This window comes from Lissotriton helveticus, chromosome 9 (genome assembly GCF_964261635.1).
Source record: "Lissotriton helveticus chromosome 9, aLisHel1.1, whole genome shotgun sequence".
Taxonomy (NCBI): Eukaryota; Metazoa; Chordata; class Amphibia; order Caudata; family Salamandridae; genus Lissotriton; species Lissotriton helveticus.
The window spans coordinates 301,526,910-301,538,901 of NC_136070.1; the positions used below are offsets into that span (position 1 = coordinate 301,526,910).

The 11,992-nt window shown below is 43.1% G+C and overlaps 1 long non-coding RNA gene across 1 annotated transcript in view; it reads left to right on the plus strand.

The window, feature by feature from the left end:
* The window catches only part of LOC144783177 (uncharacterized), a 73,355-nt gene extending 63,101 nt beyond the window's left edge, over positions 1 to 10,254 (plus strand). The window contains exons 4-5 of the long non-coding RNA XR_013601419.1: positions 9,257 to 9,351; positions 9,972 to 10,254. This is a non-coding gene — a long non-coding RNA (uncharacterized LOC144783177). The remainder of the gene's footprint in view (positions 1 to 9,256; positions 9,352 to 9,971) is intronic.
* The last annotated feature ends 1,738 nt before the right edge of the window (positions 10,255 to 11,992 follow it).

Consider the following 11,992-nt stretch of genomic DNA (forward strand, 5'->3'; position numbering starts at 1 on the left):
GGCAGAAACATGTTGACCACACTCTAGTGGACTTTGCTGAACAATTTATTCAGCACTAATGTCCTACACTTTGTTTTTATACATGTCTGATTGACTCCTAATAAAATTATTTTTTGACACAACCAAGACATTTTTAAATCACCTTAACTAATCACTGAACACACACTACCAGCTCTGCAGTAATTCTGGCATTGAAGCACACCAGGATGGCATTTGGCCTCTCCTGGTGGGGCCCAATAAAGAAGCATGTCACCAACTAGGTTGGTGAGTGAGGGCTTTATTAGGAACCTAGTTGGAGTCTACTGTTGTGCTCCACTTTCTTATAAAGGCACACTATTTCGTTGTTATGATTGTTCAAACCATTTAATGTCCACATTTTGTAAACCTAGGTCTAAGTCAATACGTCTCTGTTCTGCATACCTCTTGCACTAGAAAACATAGCTATGTCCTACCATCCACACTAGCATTTTGAAGGTATGGCTGAAAGGTATGGAAAGATGTCTGTAGCTCATGCAGTTCCTTTGTAGAGTAAGAGATATATTTAAAAATGGCGAACTCGTTTTTTTTCACATACAAAACCATACCTGATTGTGGGGATGAAAAGCATTGTTTTTTAAAAGTAGGGTGCACATTCGTTTTGTGGAAAAGAGTCTTTGTGATTAGTTAAGAAAAAGCAGTTTGAACGTGGAGTACATATTATAGGATAACATTTGCTCAACTCAACCACACCTGCTACTTGCATTTGGAAGGCACTGTTCGAACTTAAAACAATCGTGAACTGTTAACCTGCACGTGCCGTCAAATGTTCGAGAGAATGTTGCAAAAAAATATCGTTAGGTTTAAAAAAATTGATGAACTTTTAACCTGCACATGTTGTAGATTGTTCTAGAAAGTGTGTTGATAGAATACATTGCACTGCTGACTTCGATGTGTCGTTGAATATGAAATAAACTGTTTATAGGGAAAATAAAAAAGAAACTAGTAGAGAGAAGTTTTGAAACATAAAAGAATCAAGGAAATATTCTAATTTGTTCTTTAGATGTATTTAGGAGTGGAGGAGCAAAATTATAGACACAACAGCACCAGGAAGAGGAAGAAGCAGGGAGTGGGGGGACGGGGGTAGATGGGAACAATGGCACACATGTACAATCAAGTACAGCACAAGTATAGACAAACAATGGCCAAAATGAAACACACCAACAAGGAGCATAAGTCACACAACCCGGCAACATCACACCACTGAATGAGCATAGAAGTGAAAACCACGCTGCATTCATGCAGGATGTGTACAAAGGCCGGTCGTGGGTGTTGTGGGATGTTTGCGTCCGTGGTCATCATGGATGAGATGCCCAGCACGTGGCACATGGGTGGGTTCACTGTGTGTTGCGTTGCCAAACAGCTGCTCCTCCCTCCCACGAGCCCCCACACTTTTGTACAGTTCGCTCTTGTGAGCCGCGGGCCGTGGAGGGAGTTACGGCGGGGTAGGGAGGTGGGGAGGGGGAGGGGTGGGGTGGAGGGTGCTAAAAACCGGCATATGGATAATTGCAGGTAAGTAAACAATTTAATGAATAAAACGAATTTCGTAGCACGCACTGCATCGCATTTTGCGATGCAAGGCGCACTTCCAAATTCGTTTTATTAATTAAATTGTTTGCTTACCTGCAATTATCCATAGGTCGGTTTTTAGCACCCTCCACCCTGCCCCTCGCCCTCCCTGCCTCCCTGCCCCACCGTAACTCCCTCCACGGCCCGCGGCTGGCTGTTGTATCCTGTGCACTCGTACGGCACAGCATTGTAATGCCTATTCCGGCATGTCCTGCGGCATTCGAACTACACCATGAGAGTGCCGTTTGTTGGTGGTGTATGCCACTTTACAACATCGTCTGCTGCGGCCCTTGTGGCAGGCCACACCAGAACACAGAGACACACTTACCGCACTTCCTGCCCACGGACATGTCCAAGACAACCCGTTTCCCTTGTCGAATAGGCACACCCCTGCGCTGACCTGTGTACACCGGACCAGCACACGTGTGTTGTGCTTTCAGGAGGATGCGTGCATAGCTACATGTCCAGGGTCACTGTCAACGCTGAGGTGACATAGTAACGTCTGCTGAAGACAGCACACTGTGATGTTGCAGGACCCATGCCTATCATGCTAACACGATGACCACACGGACACACTTGCTCAGATGCAGGATTGGGGGGCGTTGGTGGTCCTGGGGTTGTTGCGATGAGTCTTGTGGCCCTCATGGGTATCCCTGCATCGTGGGCATTGTCATTGGCACCTGTGGGTGTTTTGGTGTGGCTCTTGGCTGTCTTTCCTTTCATGCTGCAGGTAGTCGTCCTGCTTAACACCAGCGGAAAGCAGTTGTAAAATTCCTGGTGGTAAAGTGGGTTATCGCCAGAATTAATTTCGCACTGCAGTTGTGAAAGTTGTGATGTCATTTCTTCGTGTGCAGAACAATATTTGAACTTGGCAGTGTATCCCGTCAAGATGCAGCACCTGACGCAATATTCCTAATCAATATAAATACAATGAGATTTCTTCATTGATTTTGTGTGTACACTGTAAGTGCAGGCACTACCTCAGTGCAATTCAATACAGGATTTTAGTATTTAGAAAAGGTGCACCTCGTGTCTTTTTGCACGGGCACGGCTACTCTGCATTTCATTATCAGCACTTTAATGCAACAAAAGTTGAGATAAATCTAACACAGTATTCAGAAGTTGGTGCAAACTGCAGAGATCACCAGTATTCCTGCGATAAGTGCTCCAAAATTTAACACCAAGAACAAGAAAGAGTCACACCACAGTTAAGAAAACAGCGAAAAAGTTAATCATTTTTTTGTCAAACTTTTTTTTATAAACATATATAAACCATTGACTATTTTCAATTTTTTTTTTAATTAAAATATATATACATAAAAATAAACCAATAAACAAAATTTAACAAACATAATAGAAAACAACAAGGTGGAAGACTCCTGTGGGGAGCAAGGATGTCGACGACAGAGCCTGGAAAATAAAGCACAAAATAAGGACGTGTGTAATGCCCATATCAATGGACTGAGAGAGAGAAACAGAGAAGGAAAAACTAGCCAGAGTGAAAAAGAGAGGGAAGGAAAGAAAGGGAGAAGAGAGAGAGAGATAGAAGGAAAGGAATGAAGAGAGTGAGAGAGAGAAGAGAGGGAAGTGAGAGAGGGCGACAGAGAGAGAGAGAGACTGTCGCCTCTGCGCATCCATGAGCAAATATTTACCTAGTGCCAGTGGAGTTTGCAGCAGTGGGCGGACTCCACGTGCCCGTCAAAACCCAGCCCATCTCAGATGTGTTGCTGAGCCCTGAGTCATGAATGGTGGAGACCACATCAGATTCTGTGCGGATCTTACAGATGTCGCTGAGTACTGAGTCCTGAATGGCGGAGACCACATCAGATTCTTCGCGGATCTGACAGATGTCAGCTTCTTTGCAGCCCGGCAGATCTCACACATGTCGCTGTGTCCTGAGTCATCAATGGCGGAGACTACCTCAGGGTTTGGTGCCGCTAAGCCTGTGGAACTCAGGTTTGTGCCACGTGGTGGTAGGCTCCTGATGGCTACATGAGTTTGGGGTGGCACTAACCCTAAGCATATGAAGTCCGCGCCAATGGGATGGTAGGGTGCTGACGGCCATACAGCTGAGGGTGTGACTAACCTTCTGCACAACTTTTCATGGCCTCTTTATGGTTGAGAACCGTGGAGCATTCACCAGTCAGTCTGCACCAGCAATGAAGGATGTGACGTTGTCGATCTATTATATTTACGTGGTCACATGGCCTGTGCCGGATAGGTGTGGTGTGTGTGCAAACCTGCCCTCAGGGAGTGGCCGTAAGATGTTGAGAACTAGACCACTGACCTGCACACCAATAGCGAGTACGCCTGCGACAGGTAGCTATGTGGGGCCAACTTTGGAACGTAATTGGAGTGGCATGGCATGGCGTGTTGACGACAGAACAGGGCAGGGATAGACACAATGACGCCGACGGCTCATAGTACTGCATCTGGGAGTCGAGCGGACAGGCCGCTTCTGTCCCTCTGCGAGCCTGGGTCCGAACTGTTCATAACTCATACTACATAAGTATTGAAAACCCATTTTGTGATTCAGTCCGTCAGCTGGCATCTGTCCGAGGCATTTGTGAAAACGTATCAGAGTTCTTTCTGTGAGTGATAACCCTTTGACGCTGCCTCTCCCCACATCAGCAGGAAATGTACACTGTTCCCACATTAACCAACATACCCCCATCAACCTTCTTGGGCCCAGAAGTGTCCCTGTGCGGTTGGACAAAGAGGAATCTTAGTCATGTATAGATTTACATATAAAAAAATTATTTAAAGAAAAGAACAACAAATAAGAATGAAGAGAGCCTGGTGCTGTGGTCACTGCCATGAAGTTGGAGTCACTGCCATTCAGGACTCAGGACACAGTTACACATGTGGGATTGGTTTGTGTTAAATAGGGTTAGTGGTATCAGAAGCATTGACACAGTATGAGCCTGTAATGTGGACGGGTCGCACTGGGAGCAATGTGTCCTGCCTACTGGTCTGCGTCATGTGGAATCGGGACTGTATCTGAATTGTGAATTGCTGTCCGTAGTGTAGGCCAGAGGTAGTGATGAAGAAGGGCCCACAGCCATGTGCATACGTTGTTGGCCCCACCGGCCTGCGTAGTGCAGGTACAGTGACACCACTTGTCGGCAGACTTCAATCAGTAAATACTCTGCACTAATTGAAGGGAGTGAGATGCTGTGGTCGCTGCCATGAAGTTGGGGTCGCTGCCATTCAGGACTCAGGACACAGTTACACATGAGGAGCTAGCATGTGTTAAAGAGGGTTAGTTGGACTATGTGTCGCCGGCCATGCATATCGAAATATGCATCACTGATCGAAGGGAGCGTGGTGCTGTGGTCGCTGCCACGGACTTAGGGTCAGTGCGATTCAGAACACAGGACACAGTTACACTTGTGGGATCGGATTGTGTTAAAGAGAGTTAGTGGCACCACGTGTCACCACTGTTGCATATGGAAATATGCCTCTCTGATCGAAGGGATTCTGGTGCTGTTGTTCACTCACGGAGTTAGGGTCACAGCTATTCAGGACTGAGGACACAGTTACACATGTGGGATTGGCTTGTGTTGAAGATGATTAGTGGCACCATGTTTTGACGGACTTCCACAGTGTAGGTCAGAGGTAGCGGTGAGCAAGGGCCCATAGTCATGTGCATACATTGGTGGCCCCACCGGCCTGCATAGTACAGGTTCAGTGGCACCACATGTCGCTGGCCTTCCATATGCAAATATCCTTCACTGATTGAAGGGAGTCTGGTGCTGTGGTCGCTGCCAAGAAGTTGGGGTCACTGCCATTCAGGACTCAGGAACCAGATACAAATGTGGGATCGGCTTGTTTTGAACAGGGTTAATTGGCACCACGTGCCGCCGGTCTTCCACAGTGTAGGCCGGAGGCAGCGGTCAGCAAAGGCCCACAGGCAGGTGACGTTGACTTGAGCTGCACAGATGGGGAGCATTTGGTCTTCTTAACCCATTATAGTCTCTTACACAATTTGCGTCACTACTAATCTTGAATTGTGAACCGTGTAACCCCAGTGTAGGGCACAGGCAGCGGTCAGGATGGGCACACAGCCACGTGGCGTTGAGTTGAGCTGCACAGTTAGTGGCACCTGGAGTATTCGGCGTGTGAGCACCCTGCGATGATACGTTGTCCCGGTGGGCCGCACTGGGAGCAATGTCTTGCCTTGATAAGGCCACGTGGAGATGACCTATGGTGCAGTGAGTTAGTAGCACCTGGAGCACACAGCGTGTGCGCATCCTGCGATGATGCGTGGTGCACTGCGAGCAACGTGTCTTGCGAACTGGACTGCATCATCTGCAATCACCACGGCATCTGAATTGTGAGCCCTGTGGTCCACAGTGTAGATCGAAGGCAGTAGTTAGCATAGACATCGAGGAATGCTTTTTGTCACTTCTTCTTGACAAAATCCGAGGACATAGAGGACAATTCTCTGTGCAATTAATAAATCGAGGCTGAATTCAAGTTGTGAACCCTGCTGTCCGCAGTGTAGATCAAAGGCAGTAGTTGGTACAGACATAAGTCTGCGGTGCTGTGCCGCTGGGTTCGCAGGCGGCCTGTGTGGAGGAGGCCTGCAGTCATGGTGGCAGCCACTTGCCAGGGTGAGGGCCGCCGCTCTGCAGACTCGTTGGTCTTCCCACAAGTGAACCACGCACAGGGCCTGTCCTATTTATTCATACTCCTATGCTGGAGTGGCGTACGTTGGACCAGCCCACTCCGCTTTGGCTTCCAGGGGGGGGGACAAAACAGCTACATGACCGAGATCTTCCCCACTGCCTGAGGTAACATGGTTGCGTCCACTGTGCACTACACTACAAGTATCAATAGTATATCTCCACATGGAGAGGTTTGTGCTTTGCATAGTGAGGTCTGTGCAGCACTTCAACGTTACACTTGGCATTGTGTGCATTTTTATTAATGGGTGACTTGCATTCTTCATATATATTTGTTTGCCATATCTCCCCACATTCAGCTATTGTGCGACTGAGGGGACATGGTATTTTGGGATGGTCCGTTGTCCTGTTTTGCTCTGCCTCGGTGGTAGTAGCGGGGGATGGTCCGGGGGAGGTTACGGTGGTAGTGGCGCTGGGTGTTGTGACCTTGTTGGGTTTTGGAGCTGCATGATCAGTAGCTCTATCACGTGTTGGTCTTTAGATGTGGCTGTGAGTTGGGTCTAATTCACGCAGTAGATAGTCGACCTCCTTACACCAGTTAAAGGTTGATGTTAATTTGTTACTGGTAAGTTGGCTTATCGTCTGCTTTTTGGATCGCATTGCAGATTTGGCTGGTTGTTTAAAATATGGGGAAGTGGTGTTTTTATGTTTTTTTGCACGGAAACGCCTACTTTGCATATCCTTAGCATTAGTTGTGGCTCTCGTTTGTGGCAATTTTGTTGGCGGTAGGTATCGGTGGAGGAGTGGTGAGATTTGCAGTTTTCCCCAGGTTGAGAATGGGATGATAATTAAAAACCACAGAAAAAAAAGTTATGTTTAATAATTAGAAATTAGCATTTAGAAAACCTTTGAAATTCACTGAAAAAAACATAGGTTTCAGGTACATTATAGTTAGGAATTAGCATTTAAAAAACCTTTGAAATTCACTGAAAAAACCATAGGTTCAGTGATGTCATCAGTGATGTCACTGACCATGTCATGAATGATGTAATATGTGACATCATCAGCAGTGCATTGCGGGGGGCACGAGTTATAGCTAGCTCAACTAACTATAACAGCGGAATTTCTATAATTTTGAATGAGTGAAAGGTCCAACTAACTATAACGTCCCTAAAACCTATGTTTTTTTCTGTGAATTCCTAAGGTTTTTTAAACGCTAATTCCTAACTATTACGTCTGTAAAACCTATGTTTTTTTCAGTGAATATATATATATATATTTTTTTTTGCATTAGCACAGGCTGTGTATAATTCATGTGCTTCTTTCGCCTTTCACTCACTGCTAAATGCTTGTCTTGGGTTGTAAGTGCCTCCATGGCAATATATCTTAAGTCCCTTATGGCAGCTTGAATGCACGTTGGCCCTGTTTTACCTTCCTGGGCAAGGCTTCATAGGTATGGCGCAGTGCTCCTAAAAAAAATGCACACACTTTTTGTTGTGTTTCTCCAGCCTCAACCATGTACCTTAACAGCACAGAGTAAATAGCTGTCTCCCTGCAGAAGCCAAAGGACAGAGCCAGACTCCTGGCTTCTTTTACTTTCTGGAATGGGCAGGGACCCCACCAAACGTTATCATGGGGGGTAAAGTCAGTGCCACTGCCTTTGCCAGAGTAGCCCACAATTAACAACCTGAATTCTTCTATGCCAATTAGACACAATTTATGGTATAAAGAGGAGGTACCGCTGTAATCTGATAAATCACTTGGTTATCATAAGGGTTACACTGAGGCACTGTCTTATCAAAAGTTAGCTAATACTGCCCCAGATGAGAAAGGAAATGACTGGTTTATGGAAATAACTCCTCTTATCTCAGGTTCAGCCTAAGATGATTCCAGTACATTTCTACTTAGAGGATTTTTAACTCTGATGGCAGTTTTAGAATTATTCGAAATACAAACACCATTGTTTTCTATCAAGGCAACCAGTATGAATGATAGTGTAACCAGAAAGAGTAGCCTACATAGTAGTGAAAGTGGACTATTTCTTGATCAAGGTCTCAATTCAAAAGCAATGTTTGTTACATAAGATTAGATCATGAGTAGTGGACGTTTAACAGCCCAGATTTCAATGCAATATTTGCATCATGATAGTGGATATTGAAGGCAGTGTTCTTTAGAGAGCAGCAGTGCAATAAACTTAGGGCCATATTTATGACAAAGTAGAAAAGCGCAGCAAGTCACCTTACTGCCCAGCGTCACTGGGAGAGGGCAGGAATGTGCTGTTCGAGCCTTAAATTAAATTAGTCTACCGATAATAATATATAGGTTTACGTTATATTGTGTCTTCCTAGGAAATACTGGTAAAAGTCCAGATCAAAGGACCTACTAGGTATGAGAGTTCGCTGAAAGAATTATCGGCTATGTACGTGTAACATATACCACTAACGTGTAACGAAATCCGGCACCGTTATCGGCAAAGAAGTAATGCCTTATTATCACAAGTAGATGTGAGTATAAACAGCTCTCCGCAAAATAAAATAAAGTACATAGCTTTTAACTCTCCACAAATTTGATACTGTGTTTCTTATATCATCAGTTGACAGCATTTAACGGGCCTTTTAAAATGAAGAGTATATCCAGGATAAGTTCTCCAACTGTCTTAAGAGTTTAACTAGGTAAGCTATCCATCCATCGACATGTGCTTTAGGATATAATGAGTGTTGATAGGAGAGAATGAGAGCTTTTTTGAGTCAATCCTGGGATGGGTGTTATAATATTCAATGCCTCATTTGTGGGTTTTTCGTTTCATCCATTTTATCGCCGTTGAAATATATAGCTAAAGAAGAGTGATAGTGGAAAATAACTACTCGTGATAAACCGGCCCCTCTGAATGAAAAAGATTGTCGATACCTTGCTGCCAATCACTGGTTGTTCAAAGTACCAGGCTGTCAGATATATCGGTTTCTCATTTTTGTGTTCTCTTTAAATAATTGAAGACTACAACTTTCCTTCCTTTGAATCTGCAGAGATTATATGTACGCATCCCCTCGATGATAAACAGACTATCTAGAAAGGGAAATAGAAGTATCTATATCAACCGAAAAAAACAGCTTTTTATCGAGTAAGTACATTGTCTCAAAAAGAGGTGAATATCTGGAATTAAAAACAATAATGAATATCTTGATTAAAATAATGAGTGCTCAATCGTACATAGATGTACGTACGTAGTAAAGGACATACAATATTGAAATAGTTTTAACATTGGCCAAAACCTTGTTTAAGTCCTACTCATATCACTATCCTCTACAATTGTATACTTGCCTGTTGCTTTTAATTTGCCCGTTATCGTTTTCCCTTCCTTTTTCCCTAAATTAAACCCCATAAAATAACCCTCTACAATAAACAAAAAAAAATACATCCCTCCATTTAAATCATCTAGCAGCTGCTCAAATATGAATAGAGACAAGATCTCTCCTTTTTCATCGGTTTTTTATCACTTGTTTTATGTAGATAGCTACAGTATAATGAGGAAACGCAAATATGGATTATGTTTTAATGTTAAGAATACAAGTTTGTTCAATTCTTGTATATTCTTAATGAATTTTCATGTATTGATATAAAGTGCAATGTGTGTATAATGATTATTTTGTTGATGTTGAAGTCTAATTTGATTTGATAACTGTAATATGATTAAAATAGAATGACTGTTCATATATGTCCCTTTTTTTATATGTGTTTCAGTGTAAATTTGTGGCTCCTGAAGAAGGGGTGAAACGCCGAAACACGCGTCGAAAGATTATATTTTTTTTGCCACTTTTCTATGAAATGATTTATTTTAATTTTCACGTAGAGACAAGATTGTTCACCACTGATTGTGAATTTATGTGTATATAGTATGTAATTTGTGTCATTATTTTCAAGACTATTGCTCAGGACTTGGTTTTAATTTGTTTATTGTGAAGCTATAATAATTGTTTGTATATTGTGCATGTGGTCTTTTTAATTAAAATACTTATTAAGTGAAAAAGAATTGTCTTATCTGTTCAAACGTGTTAGGCCCCTTTTTTGATTCATGACCTTTCCTCTGTAGCTGTCTAAACTTTTGTGGTTACTCATACATATCTGTATTTAAAAGAATACAGTATATTTCTGTCCTTTCCCCAATGCTGGCCCACAATGGGCTGCCTAGCCTCAATGCATGCAGGATTGTTTTTGTGCAGGAAGGGACATCTTCCTGCACAAACAAAATCTTGGAGACTGCAGAATGCAGCACACATAGAAAGAGGAAAAAACAAGGAGAAATAAAGATATTTCTGGATAGGGCTTATCTTTTAGTCGCATTCCCAGGTTTACCTTTTCTTGTTAATCTGGAAATGAATCAAAATCCATGGATGTTGCATGGGAGCACCCTCGTAACACCCATATAAATAATTCCTCGGTGCAGAGTAATGCAACTCAGCGATTTGTGTTGCATTACATTACTCAAGATTTATGAAGCCAAGCAGGGCCTTGGAAGGTGGCTTTGAATGGCTTCATAATTCGAATTTTTCATGTGAGTCACTCCTGCGCCATGTTATATGGAGCCAAAGCGGAGCTAAGGGGGTCATAAATATGCCTATGTACAACATAATCGGGGAGCGCTGAGCTGCACCAAATTTGACAAGGCAGGGTTCCGACATTTTCAAAACACAGGGATGCACTGTATTTACTACAATATGGCACCAATAGGGCATTGCACCACAGGAACGTCTTAAAATTGAGGTTCCTGTGGTGCAATGCCCTTGTAAATATGCCCCTTAGTTTCTCTAAAGGAGCGATTTTGTCGGAATGAAGATCAGTTAGGCTTGAACGGTCCTGTGAGCGGCATATTATATAATTTTACAGTTTAGTGGCTTTTTTCCATATAATAATTAGGATCCTCTAATTGTTTTTTAGAATCATTCCATTATTCTGTTTACAGTGACAAAAATAAAGATGTTCTGCAGCATTTAGACCTTCTTTAATTGATTAGTATGAGTCAGTTATTTTACCCTTCTGTTTGCCAAAATTCTGTCTGGGTCATGACCAGCAGTGGCTGGTACGGCAATGTTATTATGCTTAGATGATTTCTAGTGGATATAATAAGCCACTTTGATTTGGCTTCTTAATAGCTTTCCACTTAAAACCTTCATCTATGTAGTTCTGGGCTTAGCCACTCCTATGTTCACATCTGGTCAGCACAAGATTCCTCTAAAAGTAGCTTGTATTATCCATTAAATTTTGTGCTACCCAGTTGATATTTCTTTTCTGTTGATTCAGTGCTTTGAACAGTTTGTTTTCATATTTTGCAATGGAAGTTATACAGATAATGTATTACTTGGTATATTTAAAAACAGACGAGAAGAATCAAGAGTAGATTGGTATTTATCCCCTGTCAAGAAATTCCACGCACTAGTGAGCGGTGGTTTTAATTTTCCTTCAAGTTTCCTGAATTCTTGGCCTAGTGTGCAGTTTCTGTTGCCTCTTTTTTTTTTCACCGAATTATTATCATTCATGTCTTCTCTTTTGCTTGTGCAAGCTTCATGATAAAAGAAGAACCTGGCTTCTGATTGCAAAACCTTGTGCACGTTTGGATCATATCTTAGTAGGTAAGCCTGCCACCAGCCCTAATAACACACCATTGAGGTGTGGTCTAGGCCAATGAGGCGCCCTGTGGTGACTCTCTGCCAAATCATTACAGGAGTACTCATGAGTGGGTCTTCAACCAGGCCCTGACTAATAGT